At 45.7% G+C, this 23,806-nt stretch overlaps 1 long non-coding RNA gene across 1 annotated transcript; it reads right to left on the reverse strand.

Moving 5' to 3' along the window:
• Positions 1-9,465: 9,465 nt before the first annotated feature.
• Positions 9,466-22,349, reverse strand: LOC142563810 (uncharacterized). Its single transcript, XR_012824419.1, has 3 exons — positions 22,273-22,349; positions 10,105-10,289; positions 9,466-9,602 (listed from the first exon to the last, which is right to left on the reverse strand). It is a non-coding gene; the product is annotated as an uncharacterized LOC142563810 (long non-coding RNA).
• Positions 22,350-23,806: the final 1,457 nt, after the last annotated feature.

The following is a 23,806-nucleotide window of genomic DNA, read 5'->3' on the forward strand; positions in this document are numbered from 1 at the left end:
GCAGGTCGAGAATGGCTCAAAAAGCCAGCCTGTCTCGTTAAACCCGTTTAACGCTGGTTGCGTTTAAAGGAGCATTGCATTGCAGGTCTCCTCGTTCGGGGCACCCTTGAGCCAGCTGAGAAGCTGCACGTGAACACTACCTCGCAAGCTCGCTTTACATGGATTCCAACAAAGCACATTGGATCTGCTGCATTCTTTTATCTCGTGTTCTTTGCTCCTAGGGTACATGAATTTACCACAGGAACCACATAAATGGAGTAATTTGAATTGGCAATTTGAAAAATCATCGACTTGAGTCCTAGATATCGTTGAGAATGAGTTCTCTAACCGCGATATATTAGAGTGTCTTATCTAACTCGAGTAAATCCTTACAAGATCTACACCTGAAGTCCCATAAATTTAGCATTGTTCATCGTTGTTTTGGTAGCTCAAAGCAAATTTTGCTATAAGCTGCGGTCCTTATACCAATAGTAATTAGCCAACTACTGAGGTATGGCTCTGAAAAAGAAAGCTTAAATGGACAATGATATACTGTAGCGCGTAGGATCAATTGCAAAGAAGGAACACAGAAACGCGTCATATGCACTGCTAACAAGTTTTAACTACTAAGACTACTAACTACAAATTTCTCACGGCTGCAAGGAAACCAGGATATAGTTAAAATAAGGTACTTGCAAACGGCGGCATAGAGTCCTCAAACGTGCTAGCAGCAAAAGATTTCGGTCAAGAGCAGCAAAAGATGTTCGGTCTCCGTGCAATACTGCAGGCACGATAATGCACGCATGATAATGAATTCATCGACGCCGTGCCTGCAGTTAGTTTAAATGATCTCAATACGGTGCGACAATATTGGGCTGCAGAGTTCATAGTTAGGAAGCATCATCGGGAACACTTAACAATTTGAGGTAGCGAATTCATTTTGGATGACCAGTAATTTAACGCAAGTTCGCTGCTCCTGCATAATGCTAAAGTTCGGATTCCTGTGCCGAGAACTCAAAATAAGAATCTAAGAACTAAAGGGAATTCTCGAAGAAGAGAATTGATTATATAAAGCAATATTAAAGCCGCAGGCAACTACGCAACAAAATACAGCAGGTAGTGCTGAAGTGTGGAGATCTTTGGTGTACCTGTATGTGGAAGCACGCTGACACCTTATACAAGCACATTGTGCTGACTTTCCTGAGCTTCTATAAACAAACTTCTCGCTTTTGTTTTTTAATTGGATCAATTTAGTGTGCTGTGTAGGTACGGCAACGCTAGCGCCAAAAAACCACAGCCAGACGCTCGAGTTGAGTTGCCTTTAGTGGGAGACATGCGAAAACCACACAGGCCAATGTCTCCTATGCGCAGGCATAATGTGAAAGTGCGATGATATCGCGCTTTTCCTTCGCAAGTACCGCCGCAACATAGCGCTATGTGTGGGTCTCAGTTTCTGGCGCCAGATTGTTCCTCTGGATAGCGAAATTACACTGGTCAATTCCTATTGTTCCTTCAGTCGCGGTTGCAACCAGAATACATCCTACTCGGACCCGCGAGGTTGGAACGCGTCAAAGCTTCTGCGCAGGGCGTCGAGCGGCACGGCTAATTTTCCTAGTCCTTGCTACCTACGGCTTTCTGGACAAATGGAAGTAACATTACAGTCGTTGAAAAATCATGAGCCATTCCACTCCGTGAAGGTGAATGACCAGCGAAGCTGTTGAGAACATGACGCAGAGGTGACGCAGAAGTTTGAACGAAGGCACGACAGCATTTATTGCCCTGCTCGGCGTTCATCGTGACGATAGATACCAACGCACAATCTCGTATCGGCTCTGTTATTGTTATATTATTTCTGTCATTTTCACAATAGCCCGGACGCCGGAGAATCAGCGCGCCTATGAAGAGCTATGGCAGAAGCAGAGGCGAGAATACAACCGCCGCCCCGAGCAGCCGGAGGAAAGTGGACACGCATGACGTTACGATTGCACCGTCACCAGACGAGAGGAGAAGAAAAAGAAACTATATATGCGAGCGCTTGGCACGCCGACAAAGAAAGGGTGGTGCGAACGTAGACATGGCCAACGCGGGTCTGCCTTTTGGGCCTCTGGGCTTATCGGCTAAGAGGCAGATTGTTTATTTATTTCTTTACTTACAAAGACCTTACAGGCCCCCGTAGGAGCATGACGCAAGGGGGGTATAAACAGAAACAGTACTATGAGAGCTAGTAAACATATTATGTAGCAAGTGGCACTTATACATTTCTACTACAAAGAATTCAAACACGAGAGATAGAACATACTTTCAAAATCTCACTTATGTGCTGTACGAACCACAATGCAACTGAGAAGTAACAATGAAAAGCAATAAGCCGGTGAACAGATTTTGCACAAGTACTTAAGACCCTTGCAGTTCACAGATGTTACTTGGGTAGTTATTGGCACAGTTTCAGTTCCCACTTCCCGGAGCTCATCTGTCGGAGGTTCGACCCGCTGCCCTTCGAGGGTGTGAGTCTTTAGCTCATACACTGCTGCCTCGGCATGCTTGCAGCGGGTGCCTGTCGACTGGGAGGACACCAGAACTGGCACTCGTCCCTGGCACAAAGCTGGCCCGTACCAATCAACTGGTACCGGTTGAACCAGCGGTTTTCGTTTCACCTTGCCTTCTGCCTGTTTGCCCGGTACTGCCTACTACCGAAGGCCCGTGCCCCCTCCCCAGAATGGCCTGTGTGGTCCACCTGGCCTGGCTGGAGCCCTGGTGTGGACGGGTTCCTGGTGTCCATGGTGTGGCTCTATGACCGCCCTGTCATGGCCAAGGAGAGGCGCAAAGACTTTGAGGGGGTCCTTGTCCTTGGATGCTTCGATCTGCTCTTCCCTAAATAGCTCCGAGTGGAATCTCTCCTCCTTGAACACTGCCAATCCATCTCCTAGGCAACCGCTTTGGCAGGGACAGGCGCTCACCGTATTTATCCCGTTCCGCACAACGTCAGATGTTGCAAGGCCCACTGCCGAGCATCGTATGGAGGTGTCACTTGGCTATCTCGGAGGCAGGCCTTCGTTCGACACCTCAAATAGGAACACGCGATCCACATTGTGCCGTGGACCAACCAGCGCTCATTCTGCGGCGGGGTGCTAATGCTACTTCATGCCTGCATTTTGGGTGGCAGACTGGTAGCTACCGTCCCCCAGTCGAGCTATATAAGTGCCCCCAGTATGTAGCCTCTTTCCTAGGGCCAGAGGGCTGGTCAACCACGTCAAGCGGTATGAGAAGCAGCACGCCAGGGCACGCGCAGCATTCCGATGAGCTCCGCAGCATGCTTCTGTACTGGCGCACCTTCAGCAGTGGATTATCACCCGAAGAGCAAAGCCCTCCCGGGTCGCCAGAGCCCAGGGAATCAGGACTTTTGCCTAAGGGGGCTCTCTGCAACTTAGGGAGATCCGCCGGCGAACGGCACTCTGCTGTCCCCACTGCCTGATGCCCCTGGTTTTGCTGCTAGGGCTGTATCCAATCCACCTGGTAGTGAGGTGACTTCTTAATGGGACCAGCCCGTCTCGGATGATGCCTCCAATTCCTCGCCAGATATCGAGGTCTAAGATAACACAAGCTTGCTTTATGACCAGGCCGCTACCCTGCGATACCTCCTCCAGGTGCCTCCTTATCCTGTGGGTTGGGAGAGGCCCATGGCGGTCCAGTGCGAGGCCATGGCCATCGTGACCACAACGGCTAAACTGCTTCCTGCTTCTACATATCGCCCTCTGCGCCATATCAAACCGAACAACGCGAGGGATATTCAGAAGCTCTACAAACGCAACCGGAGGCTAGCGGTGCGGCTGAATATGTAGGGCCCCTCCCAACTGTGTCCGATACCACTAGACTTCCTGGAGTCACACTTAACCGACATTTCGGCGCAGAGGTCCCCCAACAGCACCTCGGTTCTTCACAAGAGGGTTCCTGCTCCCAGAGAGGTCAAGCTAGACCCGTACATGGCTGAGGAGGTCGCTTTGCGGCTCCGCGCTTAGAAAACACCACGCCCGGTGAAGGCCGCCTCACTTATCAACACTGGAAAGTGGTCGATCCGGAGGGGAAGTTGATCACCGCGTTTGTTCAGTGTCTGGCTGTTTTACCACCATATCCCAGACAGCTGCAAGACGTCCAGGACGGTGCTGATGTTCAATAAGGGTGATGAGACCGACCCGCGCAACCGGCGGCCCATTGCTCTTAGCGATACGGCTGCCAAGCTATATGCTAAGTGCATTGGTGGGCGGTGGCAGGAGTGTCTGAGAGTTCCTCCCGCACGACGGCGTCTTTAGACGTAACTACATGCTCCAGGAGCGGTGGGATGGACAAAGCTCCCAGTGGTGGTGGCGAAATCTTCGTTGCCTTCCTGGATTTTACAAGGAAGGCCAATGGCCCTGTTCTACATCAGGCGTTGCTGGATGCCCTTCGAGGAACCGCGCTAGGCAAAGTTTCATGCAAATTGTTCCCGACCTGCACTCCTACAACTGTACACAGGTCATGGGTGCAAATGGCCTCATCACGCTCATTTCCATCCTGGCCAGGATTTGTCAAGGTGTGTGGGCTATTGAGCGGGCTACTTTCTAACTTGGTTGATCATCATCTTAAGCAGCCTATTTTACGTCAAATGCAGGACGAAAGCCTCTCCCTGCGACCTCCAATTAACCTTTTCCTGCGCCAACCGATTCCAATGAACGATTGAGGATTTCTTAATTTTATCACCACATTTAGTCTTCTGCCATCATCGGCTGCGTTTTCCTTCTCTTGGCACGCATTCTATAACCCTAATGATCCACCAGTTATCTAACCTCCGCATTACATCTGCTGCTCAGCTCCATTTTTTCACTCAGTGTCAATTAGAACTAGGCTGTTCCTGTTTGCCGCTGATACACATCGCTTTTTTCCTATCTCTTAACATTACGCCTAACATTCTTTGTTCCATCGCACTTTTTGTGGCCGTTAACTTGTTTTCGAGCTTCTTTGTCAATCTCCAAGTATCTGCTCTTCTGTTAGCACAGGCACAATGCACTGATAGTATACTTTCCTTTTCTATGATAGCGGTAAGATCCCAGTCAGGTGCTGACAATGTCTGCCGTATGCGATCCAACCCATTTTTATTCTTCCATGAATTTTTTTCTTATGATCAGCGTTCCCTGTGTTTAATTTACTTAGGTAAACGTGTTCCTTCGTAGACTATAGAGGCTGAGTGGCGATCCTGAACTCCTGTTCACTTGCCAGGCTGTTGATCATTATGTTTGTTATATGCACATTATTTTTCAGCCCGAGTCTCACATTCTCTCTGGTAAGGTCGTCAAATATTTGTTGTAACTCGTCTCCAGTGTCGCTGAACAGGACAATGTCATCTGTAAAGCGAAGGTTGCTGAGATACTCACCGTTAATCCTTACTCCTTAGCCTTCCCAGTTTAGCAGCTTGAATACTTCTTCCAAGGAAGCAGCTATTAGCATTGAGGTGATCATGTCTCCTTGTCTGACCCCTTTCTTTATATGTCTCTTTCTACTTTTCTTGAGGAGATATACGGTAGCTGTGGAATCTCTGTAAACATTTTCCTAATATCTACGTGAGCCTCATGTACTCCTTGATTACGTAATGCCTCTGTTACTGCTGAGATCTCTGCTGAATCAAATGCCTTTTTGTAATTTATGAAACCTTTATAGAAAGGCTGATTGTACTCCTTGGATTTCTCGATTACCTGATTGATGACAGCGATGTGGTTCCTTGTAGAGTATCCCTTCCTGAAGCCAGCCTGTTCTCTTGGATGACTGAATTCCAGTGTTGCCCTTACTCTATTGAAAATTATTTTGGTGAATATTTTATACTATACTGAAATAATAATGGGCCTATAATTGTTCAATTCTTTAATGTCTCCCTTTTTGTTGATTAGTATAATGTTCGCATTTCCCTTCTCTGGAACATTTGCAGTTATGAGATATTTCGCATAACGGGCCGCCAGCTTCTCATACATGATGTCGCTTCCGTGTTTGATTAAATAGACTGTTATTTGATCCTCTATGACCACTGTTCCCCTTTTATACCTTGGAAGGTCTTCTAAATTAAACCCCAGTTATAGAAGGAGTCTTTGTAACCAGTCCATTACTACTTCGATTGGACATATTGCGGCTGCTCTGGGTACTGTATTGGTCAGTACAGAATTCTTCTGCTGCTTTTACCATATCTTCCCAATTGCTGATGATATTATCCTAGTTATCTTTCAGTGCATACATTTCGGCTTGTCTTATGCCAAGTTTTTTCTTATTGATCTCGTGCTACGTCCGTTTTTACTGCTGCCTCAGTCTTTCTTACATTATAATTTCGAACATCCCTTATTGTCTCCTTGTTTGTGAGTTTTGACAGTTCCGTGAACTATATCTCATCTCTTTCGTTGGACGCCTTTATTCTTTGTCGTTTCTTTATTAGGCCTTCGTTACTTGGGGAAGCTTACCTACTGGCTGCCTTGGTGCATTTCCTCCCAATTCACTTGCTTCTTGTGAATCCAGCCCAGTTACGGTTTCATTCATAACTTATATGTCATCTTCATCTCTCTGTTCTAAGGCTGCGTATTTGCTTGCAAGTAGCAATCTGAAATTTACTGCTTTCATCGTTTCCGCGTAGAGGTAGCTCTGTTTCTTCTTCACAAATTTTACTGTTTTTCTCTCCAAATTGAGGTGAGTCCTGGACCCCACTAACCTGTAATGACTGCGCTTTACCCTGCCTAACACTTCTACATTCTACACTGTGCTAGGATCTGCAGAAAGTATGAAATCTACTTTATTTGTTGTTTCACCAATAGAGCTTTTCCATGTCCACATTCTGTTGCTACGCTGCCTGAAGTAGGTGTTCAATATTTGCAGCTTATTCCTTTCCGCTCATTCTTCCAGTATTTCTCGTCTAGTGTTCCTAGAATCCACATCGTAGTTCTGAATTCCTTGTTCACCAGCCTGTTTGTTCCCCACTTTTGCAATAAAGGCGCGCATTGCTTCTGTATACTGAGTTTGCCTACTGAGTTTTATACTTATCGCTAATTAAACACCTTCATAAAACTGATCCATTTCTTCAGCATCATAACTAGAGGTTGGAGCGTACGCTTGTACTACCTTTATACTGCGCATCTTATTAAGTTTTATTACGACTACTGCTACCCTCTCAGTAATGCTGCAGAAATCGTCGATGTTGACCGATAATTGTTGATGGATTAGGAATCCGACTCCATACTACTTCCTATCATTATTCGAGGCATCAAGGCTGGAGATTGGCCTCATAACCTCTTGCCCTATGCTAACGAACTCATCCTAATGGCGACGAGTCCAGCGGCCTTGTAGACCCGCATCGACCGTACTGAGGCTCCGGCATCGCATCTGGGTCTGTATCTCAACCCCACCAAGTGCCACTGTCTCCACCTGAGTGGCCACTGCCCGGAGGGTACCAGATCCTCTACCTTCACGGTTGCGGATTTTGCGATCCCTGCAATGACCAACTTCGACGAAAACTAGTTCATCGGCCAACCAGTGAGCTTCCGTGTACTCTCCGATGACGTTCCCATCGTTTAACAGGCAATCCGGAACGGCACAACTTAATTATCATCTATGCTGGCCCCCTAAGAACACCTGGATGTGGTCCGGACTTTCGTCTTCCCGGCGCTGAACTTCATGATGAGATACGGGACACTGGGAAAGGATGACTCGCAACTACTGGACGATGCCCTACGTCCTCTCCATAACAGGAAACTGTACCTACCTTCTAACGGCTGGGATGAGTATCTCTACGGAAGTCCGCACTCTGGGCCCGCAGCAATTCTTCTCGCTGCGGAATTAAGTGATCTCTGCCACGTCGACAACGCCTTCAAGTCGCTGACATCCAGGAATCTTGAGCTTCGTGACATGGCTTCTCAAGGCCTGTTCGAGGTAGTATCCAAGCGTCTTCGCATGCCGAATATGCAACATAACGTCGAGGGCAACCTCAGCGGCTGCACGGAGGGCCATCTTCGTGCGTCAGCATTAAAGCGTCGATCCGCCTAGACTGATGCACGGAAGGCAACTCGCGACCTGGATTTCATTTGCGAGCTGCACACTGAAGGAGACCGGATGATCATCGGTGACCCCATATTCATCCCTAACAACCGAAGGAACGTCGTCCGCATGCTCCGAGCCATTCGATTGGCTTCCAGGGTTGCAGCTCCGCACGACAAACCTAACCGCGGAAAAGCTTTGCAGTGCATGACCGCTGACCCCGCCAGTTCCCACTTCACACACACCGCGTCTTTCACCCGGTTTGCAAACTGGCGTTTCGTCCACAGAGCAAGACCAAACTTGCAACCTCTCAGCGGTCCTTGCATGTGGGCGACTGGTTGTGACCCGTGGTGCAGGTTCTGTGGGTACCTGAAAGAGACGCTACCGCACGTCATCTGCAACTGCATATCAATGAACGCCATGTATACCGCTCGTCCTCACAAGATCGTGGTTGGGCTTCACACGGCGTGCCTGAACCGTTTCAGCATTGCCTACGAGAACCGGCCCGTCGGCACCACATTGAGCCCACACATCGTCTTAGTGCGCGCTGAGGAGGCGGTCGTCGATGATGTTTGCTACCCATTCGACGACCTACCAGACGCGTTCTCCGAAGCCCGCGGTGCTAATATTTTGAAATACGAGCTGGTGCGGCAACACCCCTAGCATTACGGTACGGTGTCTCTACCGACGCCATCATCGCTGGTGCCCTAGGATCCTCGGACGCGAAGAACGACATCATCAAGCGTAAACTTTGCTCTAAGCTCTCACCTTGAGCTATTCAAAAAGCTAGTTGTGAGCGAAGTATTATCCGCATCGCGTTATGTTTATCCCCAGCACATCGCACACCATTAGCCCTATGGACACCATCACTTGAAACTTTGGTTTGAATCTTGTGCCATTTTCTGTTTACCTTCAATTGATTACAACGAAGGCGCCAAATGAAACAACGGACGAAGGAAGGAGGCACAAAACAACCATGTGCCTACGTGGTTGTCTCGTGTCTTCTTCCTTCATCCATTGTTTTATTTGGCGCCTTCGTTGTAATCATGTATAACCAACTCGCCCACCAGCACGTTCTCAGTGTTTACCCTTACTCTTCACTTTTATGTCACTTTCTGTTACTTATCACTTTTTGTTTGTGGTCTCTTCTTCCTCTTAGGAGTATTTTGAAGCATTCGAATAAAAACCCAAGTTCTTTCCCCTTGTTTCTGGGACCTCTCTGGGTCCGAATTGTGACACGGGTAGTTCAAGAACGCGTTATAGTTCCCGGAGCCCATCACCCGGAGCCTGCAGAGGCCTCTGCCTACAGACCGCCTGCCATTGCGCTTCGGTTCCCTTGCCATAAATAGCTTCGCTGTAAAATGAATATTGGCGAAAAAGAACTTTCATGTCCTCGATCATTTAACCCAGCTATTACGACATGAACACTTGGCGAAGGCTCACATGGAATGCAGGATATTTATGAAGAAATTCGCCAGCCCATCCAAGGCAGCAATGAGGTCTGTGGTGGTACGGCTGAAGTTACGAGTGCTGATCAGGAAAGCTGTAGCCTCGGTGACGCCAAGAGCCGCGAAGTAGGTCCACATCTGTTCAAGTAGAAATACATGCTTGTGGCAGTTAAAGGAGCACGTGACAGAGACACTCTTAGAGCACGCTGTGACGCAAACAAAAAAATCACTTTACCAGGTCTGAATGGGATACAATTCAATTCCTCAATATACGAGTCACTATATTTACAGCCAACTACTGCACAGATCTTTCAACATTTTGCAGCACGAACGCAGCACAGTGCCTTAACGATTACCCACTTGCATGCCCGACAGCCGATCGCAGAACAGTAAGCCAGCAGCGGTAATGGTTGCGTATTCAACTGCTTTTGCCGAAGTAACGTACAGCGCAGCGCCTAAAAGCGGCATTCCTTGGCATCAAATTTGAGAAATTCATGCACGCTCTCAACAGGGCACATAGCATCTTCCAGCGTGTAACCAAAATTTGCTGTGTGGCATGGTGAGGGGCCCTCTAAAGCAGGCAAAAAGTAAAAACACGAATAAAAAATGTTTTGATATTACCCCATACGAGGGTTCTTACCATAGCAACTTTTCGAAGCATCGTGGAGTAAGCATGGCTCAGTGATAGACCATGTGTCCTGGCGAAGCGCCGGCTACCGTCCGGTACAAACGCAAAATGCCGTGGTATGTCTCCCTGTTTTAGAACCCAGAGCACGAAGCGTTCATGCCAACCTAACGGCGTCTTCCATGTGGACAAGGAAAACCCTGCGTAGGAAGAAAATACAGTTTTCCGGTGAGCATATCTAGGCGAAAAATTTTCCCGCAAATAACGTCGCAAAAGCATATAAAGGGGAGCGGATAAATGATTTTCTCGGCAACGACTGCACTAAGTTCGATTAGAAAAGTTTTTTTAAGCAAAAGGGTAAAACCTAGTGACGGTTGGTAGCACGTTAGGTTAGGCTGAGGAAGAGAAAACATAAATACCTTATTAGCAACAGTTACATAAAACGGAACACGCCAATGTGCCTGAAAGTTATTATTTTGCAGCTGTTCGATTCCGCGTCGGGCCAAACGCGAAACCGTCGGCAGGTGGAAGCTGTGTCGATTCAGCGTTTATTCCGAACAACCAACGGCATTGTCAACGCTGCCGGACTACATGGCGCGGTAACACATGTGCAGCAGCTGCGCGCCCATAGCTTTCCCCTCATGGCCACAGAAAGTTGTTCGCGAGTTTAGACTCTGCCTGCAATGCACATTGCTCTCAAGATACGGTCGCCCCACCGCGCGCAGTTGGAGCCGGACCAAGTTGCCGCAGTCCACCTCTATCCCCTCACCCCGGTGTCTCGCAACGCTGGATCCTCACGCGCAAGGGAAGGCGGTGCGCTTCCTTTGTGCTTCGCTCTTTCGTGGGAGCGAGACTCAGCCGAGATCGTCTGCTCCCTTTCCACGCATTCACTCGCACATACAGCGTAAGGCGCGCGGTGACGGTGTTATCGCCGTTGCACTTTATACGGAACCTCACGGCGACGCCGACGCCGACGGCAAAAGTGCGCTTGGAGTGCCCTAAGAATTGCAATCACAATGAAATGTCATTGCTTACGCCAGTCAATTGTTCTTGAAAGCACAAACCAATTATTCCACGACTGGAAAAAGATGTTTTGCCTAGAATTTTTTTTGCAAAGGATGCCCTTGAAAGTTCACAGCAAACACCACACACTGTGTTGGCTGACAAACTTGATGGATTTTACAGGCTGCCTGGCAAGGTGAAGCCTAGACTCTAGGAATATGACATCACCGTGGTTTTCAAGTTGGTAGGTTAACTGTCTGACGCTGAATGTCTGCCTCGTGCCTACGCTAAACCACCGCCGGAAAAATGACTAAGACGCAGACACGTTTCTTGGAGAAACAAGCGAAAGCGAATTCTGAGCACAGCAAGGAGCAGACCTGAAACGAAGAAGCCTCCCCGAGTACCTGAAAGGCAAGAGCGAATTTTTCCGCACGAAATTTAGACGTGGATTGTATTCTTTGCATGGTGAAACCAGGACTTTTCATGTAACCGCTCACCGGCTATTAAAAACGCGCAGCGGGATTTAGGTGGAGTCAAAGAAACACAAAAGCACATCCCAAGTGCTTGTGATGCGGTTTTGTGTTTCTTTGTCTCCGTCTCAGTCACGCTGCGCCTTTTAAATAGCTATTAACCAACTCGCCAAAATCAAAGTTTCACTGCATCAACTTCTCACCAGTCCGCGCCAACTGCCCTCTTGTTGTTCTCTCAGTACTGCGTTGAAACGTTCTGCACGCCCTGCGTATGGGCCAGACCGATGCACACATTAGGTACACCCCATAGCTCCTGTGGCTGCAAGTTTATTGTTCAAGTCTTACTGCTGACGACGCTCATTACGACAAGATTTGCCGGGATTCCAAGCGACGTAAGACGCCACCAACAAGACCACGTCGAGCGCTACAGCCTAGGGTTTCTCTTTGCCGACCATTCTAACAGATAGGTGTTGACTTACTGGGGCCCTTCCGGAGGCTAACACACAGGTATAGATGGATCACCATGGCTACCGCCTTCATCAACCGCCACACGTAAACAAAAACCTTATCCAAAGGTAGTGCGGCTGAAGTTGCAAAATTCGTCGAGAACATCCTGGAACAATATCGTGTCCCAAAATAATCACAGACATAGCAAAGGCATACACACGAGAGCACAATCAAGCCATCCTTCAATAAAGCCACACACATCACCCCCCGGCAGCCGCCTTTCAGCCGCAGAGGAACGGACTTACAGAGGGCCTCCAGAAGACATCGGTGGCGCGTTGGTAATGTAAGTCAACGTGAGAGACAAGACGTGGAATACCATTCTTCCGTACGTCACCTTCGCTAAGAGCACAACAGAACAAAAAAAACAATAGAGATGAAGCTTTGAACGCTGGTGTGCGGAAGAAACCCGCTCGATGAAGCTTAAATCCGTGCTTCCACACGTAACCGACGCAAACAGTGTCAACCCGTCCCCTAGCTCCAGCGCGCTGAAGCACGACAAAGCACCTGCGGGAGCATCAAGAACCAGCAAGGGACCGACGACCGACAGTAGAATATTAGGTGATACATGGAAAACCACTCCGGCGACCCAGAAATACAAGAGTTCTGATGGATTCTATAAGATAAAGGCTGTTGGAAAAAGAGTGTGACTTGGCTGATGGTTCGTAATGAGGCAAACATGGAGGTTGCATCAGAAATAGTATCATTGTTAGACACTGAGAATAAATTATTTCTTACAAAATGCCCCAAAACAAGACCGAAATATTAGAGTCTAAGAGAACACATTTGATACACCAGAAGGAAGAAATGTATGTGCGTAGGGGTTAAGAAAGCTAACACAGTTCTTCTAATATAGAGAACAGATAATAGGGGCGAGCAGTAAACATATTCGATAGGAAAATCGTGTGTAAAAGATAGGAATGCATGCATGTAAGAGTTTCAACTGGCGGCTAAATTGGCTCTGATAAACAATAAACAAGCAGCGATCACCTGTTTACAGAATGCATTCGAAGTTCCTTGAATGAGGAAGTATAAATATCTTAATATTTATTAATAATGTATGGAAGGCCACACTGCAATTACTGTACGCTATGTTTATTACGATACCACGGAACATACCCCGCATCAATGTTTATCCTACCGGCAGAACTGAATTTTGGTGTTAAAGATGCAGTAGACACCAGGAAATATTTGAAGGCAGTATTTGAGAAGTAAAAAGTATTTCGAAAGCGAAAAGTGTAGAAATATTCTATTTTGATATTTTAGTGCTTTAAGAAACTTGGCCGCGTTTTCTCCTTAGGGCCGATGTTGCCAATGTGCGGAATCATCTTTTGCAAAGAAAGGATTTTCATTATATTCGTCTTTCCTGTATTCGCCCACACTAAGCTACAGTAATATAAATGGGAAGAAAATAACGCCTATAAAATGTTTAGTTTTGCTTTGAGTGGAAGAAGACACCGACATAGAGACAAGACACCTCTGATAGCAGACGAATTTTCGTCTATATTTTCAACATGTTTATTCCAAGTAAGGTATGATGAAAAAATGGACGTCTAATATTTTATGCTCATCAACAATTTGCAGTTCTTTACCAACACACATTCAAATTTGATTACCAGTAAGAGCTTTATTTTTTGCGCGAAATAACATTAGTTTTCGTAGGGTGTACTTTTAGGCAATTAGCAATTGACCTTTCAGGCAGCTTAGTGATTAGATTGTTACAATGTCCTATTAATTCTTGTCAATTCAGAACAGAAATAAGAAGGGCAGTGTTATCCGTGAAGGTGATAAATTTACACTTGTATCAATATCAGTACTGTCGTTAATGTAGAGGTTAAATAGTATAGGACCTAATACGCTCCCTTGTGACACGCCATTTAGTAAAACAAGAAAACGTGACTTCTTCTGTTTTATGCATTCTCATTGTTTCCAATCAGTAAGATAATACTGAAATAATGTCAATAGAGTATCTTTATCTCCATTCCATGAGAATTGTTGCGGTTCGTGGTTTTTTGTTTATTATGTGTCATTTGCTTTTCGAACATATCCCATTAGATATAGTACCCGTTACGTCAAGGGTGCCCCAGGGTACCGTTATGTCTCGCCTATATTAATAATATAACCACTAAAATAGACGAAAATAAAGCTATTCTCTGATGACTGTATCATTTATAGTGAAATTAAAAATGATCAAGATCACAACTCTCTTAAAAAATCACTTAGTAGTATTGCAGAATCGTTCTCAGACTGGCAGATGATAATAAATGCAAGAAAATCAGCATGTATGAATATAACGTTGAAAAAGAACCTTCAGACTTTTGCTACAGCATAAAGACATAGCTTTGACTAAAGTAGAGAAATATAAATATCTAGGCTTAACGATAACGTCCGACCTAAGGTGGGACGAGCATATTCACCACATAGCTTCATCTGCTATGCAAAAGTTATTTTTTCTCCGCCGATCACTTCAACTAGCACTCCTGTAAGCAAAACTCCTGGCATACAAAGCATTCGTTAGGACAATCCTCGAATACGGAAACACTGTATGGTTTGCTCATACCCAGACTAACATATAGAAAATAGAAACAGTACAAATGAAGGCCATCCGATTTACCTGCAACAAATTTAGATGGGAAGACTCTAACCCTCTAGTAATTTCTGGGCTCCTTACGCTCGAAGCACGAACGAAACAGGTACGTTTAAAATTTCATTATGAACTCCTGCATGGTTATTTCAAAGTTTACATTTCAAATTACATTTATTATTAACAAACACGATCTACCAGGCACAAACATACACATAAGTATAAATGTAATAATGATGTGTTTAAGTATACCTTTTTTCTGGTTTCTATCCGTGAATTGATTATGTTAACGCCTCTCACCACTAAAGCTGAGTCACTTTGTGAGCTTGAATGAAAAATTGAAATAATTTCCTCGCAGGTTAAAATTGCTGGTGCTATTATTAGATAATGCAAACCAGCATGTACTTGTATTTGGTGTATACATTATGTAGTGTAAGTTGTCTATGCGTAAAGTGCAAAGCTTATGTTATACATGTATTGCTTGATCCTTAACATGATGAGCGTTCTTTGTATATCTACACATATATCGTGCCCACCAGCTATGGTCTCAGTAGAGACTGGCAGTATTGTAAATAAATAAATAAATAAATAAAAATATGAATAAATAAAAATATAAAATTACTTTTGCGACGGCATTCCGCCTTTACAGGATACTCCGATATCTTAGTGCATTCGACTATAATGTCTTACCCGATACTGTGAAGGAGCCGTAGCGAGGCTGGCAGGACCGGGAGTCGTCAACGTATCGCATCTTAAGCTATTCTACCTGTGCTAACAAATTGTGAAATTTCATTAGTTGATTGATTTGTTAGTTTCCTTTCTTTATGACGTCTACTTCTTTTTCTTTCGCTCTCATATTTGGTTTGCAACATCAGCACCCAGCTGGCATTGTCACGGTGGATATTGTACCTTTTCTGAGCACAATTTTTGCCTGCATACAATGCTACAATGTTATTGCTAAGCGCAAGACGCATATTCTTATAGAAGAAATTTCTTGAATGTCAATTGTAGTTATATAGCAAAAGAATCTTTGTCCTACCAGAATGTTCCCGCAAAGTGAATAGTAGGTGGATCCTAGAACGTATGCGAACACTGACGAACTCCCTTTAATGTGCGAAGAGCCACGTAGAAATAGCCAGCCACATTTGACCTCTACATCAATTTTTATTGCGATAAGCATTCTTTGCTTACTTCAGTCGTTTCGAGCCTATCTATCTATCTATCTATCTATCTATCTATCTATCTATCTGTCTGTCTGTCTGTCTGTCTGTCTGTCTGTCTGTCTGTCTGTCTGTCTGTCTGTCTGTCTGTCTGTCTGTCTGTCTGTCTGTCTGTCTGTCTGTCTGTCTGTCTGTCTGTCTGTCTGTCTGTCTGTCTGTCTGTCTGTCTGTCTGTCTGTCTGTCTGTCTGTCTGTCTGTCTGTCTGTCTGTCTGTCTGTCTGTCTGTCTGTCTGTCTGTCTGTCTGTCTGTCTGTCTGTCTGTCTGTCTGTCTGTCTGTCTGTCTGTCTGTCTGTCTGTCTGTCTGTCTGTCTGTCTGTCTGTCTGTCTGTCTGTCTGTCTGTCTGTCTGTCTGTCTGTCTGTCTGTCTGTCTGTCTGTCTGTCTGTCTGTCTGTCTGTCTGTCTGTCTGTCTGTCTGTCTGTCTGTCTGTCTGTCTGTCTGTCTGTCTGTCTGTCTGTCTGTCTGTCTGTCTGTCTGTCTGTCTGTCTGTCTGTCTGTCTGTCTGTCTGTCTGTCTGTCTGTCTGTCTGTCTGTCTGTCTGTCTGTCTGTCTGTCTGTCTGTCTGTCTGTCTGTCTGTCTGTCTGTCTGTCTGTCTGTCTGTCTGTCTGTCTGTCTGTCTGTCTGTCTGTCTGTCTGTCTGTCTGTCTGTCTGTCTGTCTGTCTGTCTGTCTGTCTGTCTGTCTGTCTGTCTGTCTGTCTGTCTGTCTGTCTGTCTGTCTGTCTGTCTGTCTGTCTGTCTGTCTGTCTGTCTGTCTGTCTGTCTGTCTGTCTGTCTGTCTGTCTGTCTGTCTGTCTGTCTGTCTGTCTGTCTGTCTGTCTGTCTGTCTGTCTGTCTGTCTGTCTGTCTGTCTGTCTGTCTGTCTGTCTGTCTGTCTGTCTGTCTGTCTGTCTGTCTGTCTGTCTGTCTGTCTGTCTGTCTGTCTGTCTGTCTGTCTGTCTGTCTGTCTGTCTGTCTGTCTGTCTGTCTGTCTGTCTGTCTGTCTGTCTGTCTGTCTGTCTGTCTGTCTGTCTGTCTGTCTGTCTGTCTGTCTGTCTGTCTGTCTGTCTGTCTGTCTGTCTGTCTGTCTGTCTGTCTGTCTGTCTGTCTGTCTGTCTGTCTGTCTGTCTGTCTGTCTGTCTGTCTGTCATCTTACGCAGAGCCAGCACCCCAAGTTTCGTAATAGCTTCGGCTATCAGGTATGCGCTCGTGGTTACAATTTAGTCGGGGTGGTCTCATCGTCGTCCTTCCGGCTTCGTGATTTGAGATTTGCCATGCTGTTGTCATCGCCCCTTCTACGTTGACCATGTGACCCAGTTGTCTAATAACCTTGGACACTGTTACGTTGTCGTGGTCATGATTCTGTCGACGTGGTTCCGTTGTCGTCATTCCATCTTTGTCGTCGACCTCTGTTCATACCGTCGTCGTCGCGCCATCCTTGTCAGTGAGGCGTCATACATTTTTACTCCGCCGTCGTGAAGCCATCATGGTCATTCCATCGTCGTAACTTCTGCTTCGTTAACCCACTCTCATCCTACAGCCATTGTCACGCCATCGTGATTACAAAGGCTGCGTGATACATTGGTCGTCACGTCATTAACGTCATCACTTTGTCCACACGCCGTTCTCTTGACAACGACGGCATGGTGCCGTCGCCACAGTCGTCGGCATGCATTCGTTGTCAAACCATCGTCGTGGTGCCGTCGCGGCCGTTAGCGTCATCATTCTGACTTCGACATCCGACTGTAGTCACGCCGTTGTCGTCACATAATCGTGGTCACACAGTCATCGTCTTGAAACAGCGGTCATATGTTCCGCCGTTGTCGCACCGCCTTCGTCAATCGATCAACGTTGTTTCATGCCATCGTTGCTATTGAGCTGTTGTCAGACAGTCGCTATCATGCGTCCGTTGGCACAACCGTCATTGTCATGCTGCCGTAGTCGTCCTGTCGTCGTCATTCAGCTGCGTCATACGGCTGGCATCACGCCATTGTTGCCCTAGACTCGGCGTAATCCCATTATGTTCGTGTCGTTGTTCATTGTCAGCACGCTGTCGTCATTGTACCATCCTCATCATTTAAGAATGGTCAGCTCATTGTTATGCAGTGATCGTGATACGGCCTTTTTGGTTTCATTGACACGATTCCTTCGTCATTCCATCGTCATCACAGCGTGGGCGTCATGCATTAATCGCAATGTTCCATGCTCATGGGTGACTTTGGCAAGCGAGTGCCAATACAAAGCGGGATTGTACTGAGGACAAAGGAAATTTTCAAAGCTTTCTTACGTAGCGGCCACCATAAACTGCAGCTTACATTTTATAAAGCGCTCTAAGAAAATGAGCTGCCCGATGGACAACGTAGAGTTAGGCGAGGGTTGGTGAATTACTTGGTGCTTTCGTAGAGTTCGTCTCTTTTTAGGTCAGTGATTTGCAAAAGCGGTCCATACTGCTTTCACAGAAAAATTGCAGCTGTTCGCAAGTTTACTGCGCTTGGTTCGCACATTACTGATCCCACGTTTTCACATACGAAAAAGAAACAACAACCATCGGGTAATTCTTCCTGCCTTAGAATTTCGCTTAACACTATGACGCAGATAGTGTGCTCCCAAACTACTCACATAAGCAAGGGGATTCTATCGTGGTGACTGCGTGTCACTATTATACAAAAAACGTTATTGCAGCCGGCTTATTGGCGAGGATGTCATGTACCAGCATATCATGTGTTGTGACAGCAACGTACGTTCATGTTTTGAAAGCCTTATTAAACGATATGACAACAACTATTACGTGTCATGGATAACGATTAGATTTATTACCGCTAATCAATCAGATACAACTTAAAAGTGTCATGACACCAGATTCCTGAGCTTGACGTGTGCATTGCACATTTCACCGTTCACTTCAGACAATAAACACGCAACAGTTGAGCGCATTCACTGCTGCAGAAAATTTGCATTTGAATGTTTTCTGTCGCATTCGAAAAGACACTAGTGTCGCATTATTTATTAGTGATGTAATATTAGGGACCCCGAAAACTGTTTACTTAACGGATCCCCATCTCATAGGTTACGATTTTTTGTGCTGTGAGCACCGGAAGGTATTGGTGAAGCTGTAAATACGTGATGGCCGCCATGCTTCGTTTTCTTTCTTAATGTGCCTCTAGGCAATGTGCGGCTTCTATTCAGCGCGTTGATGGAGGAAGTGCGGGAACAATTTCACGGCCACGCCTTTGCTGCGTCATTGAGGACAGCACGTGCGTAGTGTGAGGTGCTAAACGCCCATTCGCTTTCGAACTGTTTTGCAGCAAACGTCACAGCGGTGGCCCCGTATTGCGTAACGTTACACAGTCCTTCGGCACATAATGGTTGCTGTGTGTGGTAGAGCCTTACAGGCACCGATTTCAAATTGAAATTGAGTTATACTGTGAGCTTGGAGCCCAGTTTCTTAACGTGTAAAACCATATTTAGCTCTATACGCAAAGTTAAAATTCTAAAGGCGTTATCAGTATTGGAGAAGCACGATAGAAAAAATATTTATGTTGGTACTGGGTAAGCAGCGGAATATTCCCTAACCTTGTGACAACTCATGCAATATGGCCACTGCGCATGGCTTTCGCGATGACACGAGATGCGTCACACTGCTGCAATCATGGAGAGGCCCAGAAGCATGTACTAAATGTCGTAGGAGGTGTGTCAGCCAATTAGTTCCCAGTTTTAATTCAGAAGCCTAAATTTTACTCTGCCGAATATATTGAAGATGCTATCCGAGTTTCCCTAGATTCGTAGGCAGTTCAACTGCAGAATCTCTTCCAGAATGCTCGCAGACGAAACATCTGTCAAAGGTAGAAGTTATTCATGAGAATCCAATGACTGGTTGAACTTGCTGCTGAAGCACACAAATTGTGATGGTTGAAGGTAATGGGCTATTTTTGTGAATGTGCATTTCAAGCCATGGTCAGCGGCCACCTGTGTCGCATTCTCGCATAGTCTAGTTTCTTATCACTCTGCAAGCAGTTCAACTTGGTAAAAGGTAACTAGCTGCAGACGCTGTTATGTATTGCTAAGTATTCGTATTGTATTAGTCACCATCTGTTCCAACGTGTCTCTAGGAGCCTATCATAATTCTACGTAATAAAACTCATTTGACTCATTCGTACGCACGATGTAACCCTATTAGACTTCACACAACAGAACAAATTATACGCGTACCGGAGGGTACATGTTTCACAGTTTATATGCCGGCAGGCAAACTGTTTAACAAAAAAAAAATTAATTGATTCATACATCTGGATTCACAGGTCCTACTAATTGCGACGTCAAATGTTGGGCCACCTTAAGGTATAGGTTAAGTAAAACCGGGCCGCTTCCGATGTCACCAAAGCAGATGGTGATTGTCTCACGACACTGTAAACACACGCGTGAGCGATCCCCGTGACGCTGGTCCAAAGGCCAGAGTGGCCGCGTCACCAAATTTAAATGCGTGCTGCGCCAGTCATGCATCATTCTTCCCTCCGTGCTTCTTCTCATTCAACAAGCGACAAGCAATAAAACACGGTCCCCTGCTGTAGTTTATCTAAGAATCATGACAGTTCTTCTTAGCTTCTCCCTTCTAATATACCATCCCCTTGTTTTCCCTGAGGCGAGTACAACCTGGACTGATATGACTGGTCCTCAAGAGAGCAGAGTGATACCACATGACAACCCCTTTGAAAAACATATGTACTTACGAGTGAGTTGTGCTTATTTCCAAATTACCAGTGGTGGCACCAGTCAGCCGTGGCTAGCTCTTGCCATCATTTTATTTTCGGCTTGCTCAGACCACGGCCAAAAGCGGCAAAACTTGTTGGGAGGCAAAAAAATAAAATACGAAGTCTTTGCCCTTGCTTAGGCGCTACAGGTAACAAAAACCGAGGTTGCCACACGAAGCACATTTCGCTTCAGTGTGCCTGTCGAGTCGAATGATATACGACATACCAGTGTCCTGCGGGAAGAGGTATATCGCTCAAACTGGAAAGTATGCGAACAGATGGCATGCCTTGACAGCTATGAAGAATGAACGCACGCACTTGGCCGACGCGTGAACTCTTGCAGTTGTGAGGCATTTTTTTTCGCATTACAGATGCTTGGCAAAAAGCTGCAACGAGCAAGCCCACTTGTTACTCGAAGGATTTCACGTAAAAAGAAGGAAGGAGCGCTACGTTAGTGAGCCTCCTGTTTCTTTGTACACGAACGAAAAGAGGTTCCTCGAGGAGCATATCGTAGTCAGAATTTTAGCTTTTTTATGTTTCTATTAGCACTACTGTGCATGCCCGTGTCATGTATATATTTCTTGATGACTGTGTGGGGTAAACGGCTGATAGCGATGCTTATCCCATGTCTAAATTTTTTTTCTCATGATATGGGTGTATGTTTATTTTTGCGCTGTTTAATCATGTATTTGCAACCGAGTTCTCGCCCTAAACGGTAAACGGCAGGATTTTGTCAATGCATTTAAGCAGTAAATGCGTGTAAAGCAGATAAATGGGTGTTTCATGCCTACGGAAACACAAAGGAGATAAAGCTACAGAATTACACACATTTACTACAGGGAACTGTAGCAATATCGTCTACGGTAGCTGCAAGCAGGGTGACCCAGCCAGCATAGAACTGATGGTTTGTATACATGGATTTGTATATACTTCGTCCTTCTAGCTTTAAACGGCCTTGTGACTTTGTAAAGTAGGCATCTGCAAGAATGAACTGCGGTAAAATTTTCAAATAAACTTCAATGTTGTCCGAGGGAAGGAGAGGAAACCGGACCTCTAAACACAGCAGCCCTACGTCGAAACCATTACGCAGATACGCAGGGACAAGCGAAACCACGGAAATTAGGTGGGATTAGGCTCTTTCGCAGAATCACATTGCCATGTTAATTTAAAAAGGTAGGGAGTATGTTAATGTTTAGGCCCTATTTGTGGCAAGATAAAGCGCGATAATCGAAGCGACAAGAATGTTCGAAGCCACAGGCACGGAGATCAGACAAATCCATATAATGACCCTCATTTCCATAGTCGCGGAACGATCGCAGCGCCACGAGTTCGATCTAGCCATTGCTATAGGAAGCTCTACGCGCAAAACAGGTGTTTCATGCCTGACATTAATAGCGAGCACAACTACTGCAAACCCAACCATTCTATAGTCACTCCTCCGAAAAAGAAAGGAGCGAACTGCAATCGCGGCACGATAATGTAGAGCGCAGAGCGAGTCCAGCGGGAGCAGCTGGCTACGTGTGCTGCGACTATCTCTTCTTGGCTGGAGTTGAGCCACCGATTTAGGGTTTAAGAACCTTCCCTTAGTATTACCGCTAACTCAACTAATTTTAAAGAAAACTAAGCAGATATGCAAGGTCAAATTTGTAACTATAATACTTCAAATATTACCTTACCTTCAGCGCCACCACCTGCCGTCGAGGGTAGAGAAGAGTTACTTTCCGTTCTATTCAGGCTGCCCATCTCCACAGTGTCTAGTTCATCGCTTGAACCGCAAAACCGGCCACATACCTGTTTGTGAGGCAGTTAATAAAAAATGCAAGAATTGCATTGCGGTGGAGGACAGCTTCAGGGCTTACATCTAGGCAAAATAATAAAACTAATAATTCATCCTTTTGAAACCTGCTTTTTGCGTCCATTGTTGAGAGGTACACTTAATATCTCCCACAAAAATGTGTTATTCCCATTCCCCTGTGTTGTTTTTCGCGTCACTCCAAGCCACTATAGGACGCGCTAGCACGGAAAGTGACGCTAGTTGTCACAAGAAATTGATATAGAACAGGGACAAGGCCGTAGACAGGAAAAAAAAATATGCGAGACGGTGCGCTGTCATGTCAGCGCACCGTCCTGCTGTTTCTTTTCTCTCTGTGCGTCCATGGCGCCGTTGTATAATTGCGTTACAACGCGAACCTGCCCGGCTATATATATTTGTACAATAACTTGCAAAAATGAAAAGCAAGAGTTGTACGCGAACATTCGCCGCGGCATTCAGAGATAACGCAATCCGTTTGCGGACAACAGCAGCATTACCAGGAACGTTCCACGTTGCAGCTGCATTCTGCTCTGGCCGCACACATACGGATCAATGTATGATGTTAAATTTAGAGAAAGAAGAAACGACTCCGATTTTTGCCAGTTAGGCACAAAATTTCTAACTTTACAAGTAATTTAATTGCAAAGACTGAGAAGTTGTTATTGAAAATCTCTGTAGTATCGCCTGGCTGAACCAAGAATCACGCACAGAGATGAATTACGCCAGTTTCGAACGTCACTGGTTTAAAAGACGAAAGGCGTGCTAGAAGTTGAAACATATCAATCCTTTCACATCGAAAAAGAAAAGCACTGGTGTAAGTAAAACTTGTGGCTCACTCAGTGCTGTTGCATATAGTGTTGAGCTACACTCCACTAAAGGTATGTATCTTTTCTTAGTTTTTATTTCCCATAAAATATTTGTGAGCAATCTGCATGACGTGCCCTTCCTTCTACAACGCTGTGCGCCCAGAACTTCGAAGACTTGAACTGTATACGCATTCTTAGCATGAAATAACATTGGTGACAGGGAAAGTTTGCGCAGAATTTTCAATAAAGGAAGCGGAAGCACGCCAGATGACAAATTTCGTTCATCGACAACGTACGCTGCAGAGGGTATAAACGTTATGTTAGAGTTATTGAAAGATGTTAACGCCCTGCTGTTTACAGTTGCCATTTCACTTTCGCAGAACAGACCACACATCAAGGAGGAAAACGCAATCAATGACGTGAGCGCCTAATGTTATGTTATGTTGCCGACTGGTGACTATCAACTTTTATTTCATAGTAAGCGCTCCTGTTCTTACGTTCTTCTACATCATGTGCCACCTCTACTCCAAGAGTGTTGCAACAAGCCTGCATTTTTTTAGATGACAAGCATACGGACACTCCAGGCGCATT

This window comes from Dermacentor variabilis, chromosome 11, assembly GCF_050947875.1.
Source record: "Dermacentor variabilis isolate Ectoservices chromosome 11, ASM5094787v1, whole genome shotgun sequence".
In the NCBI taxonomy this organism is placed as follows: domain Eukaryota; kingdom Metazoa; phylum Arthropoda; class Arachnida; order Ixodida; family Ixodidae; genus Dermacentor; species Dermacentor variabilis.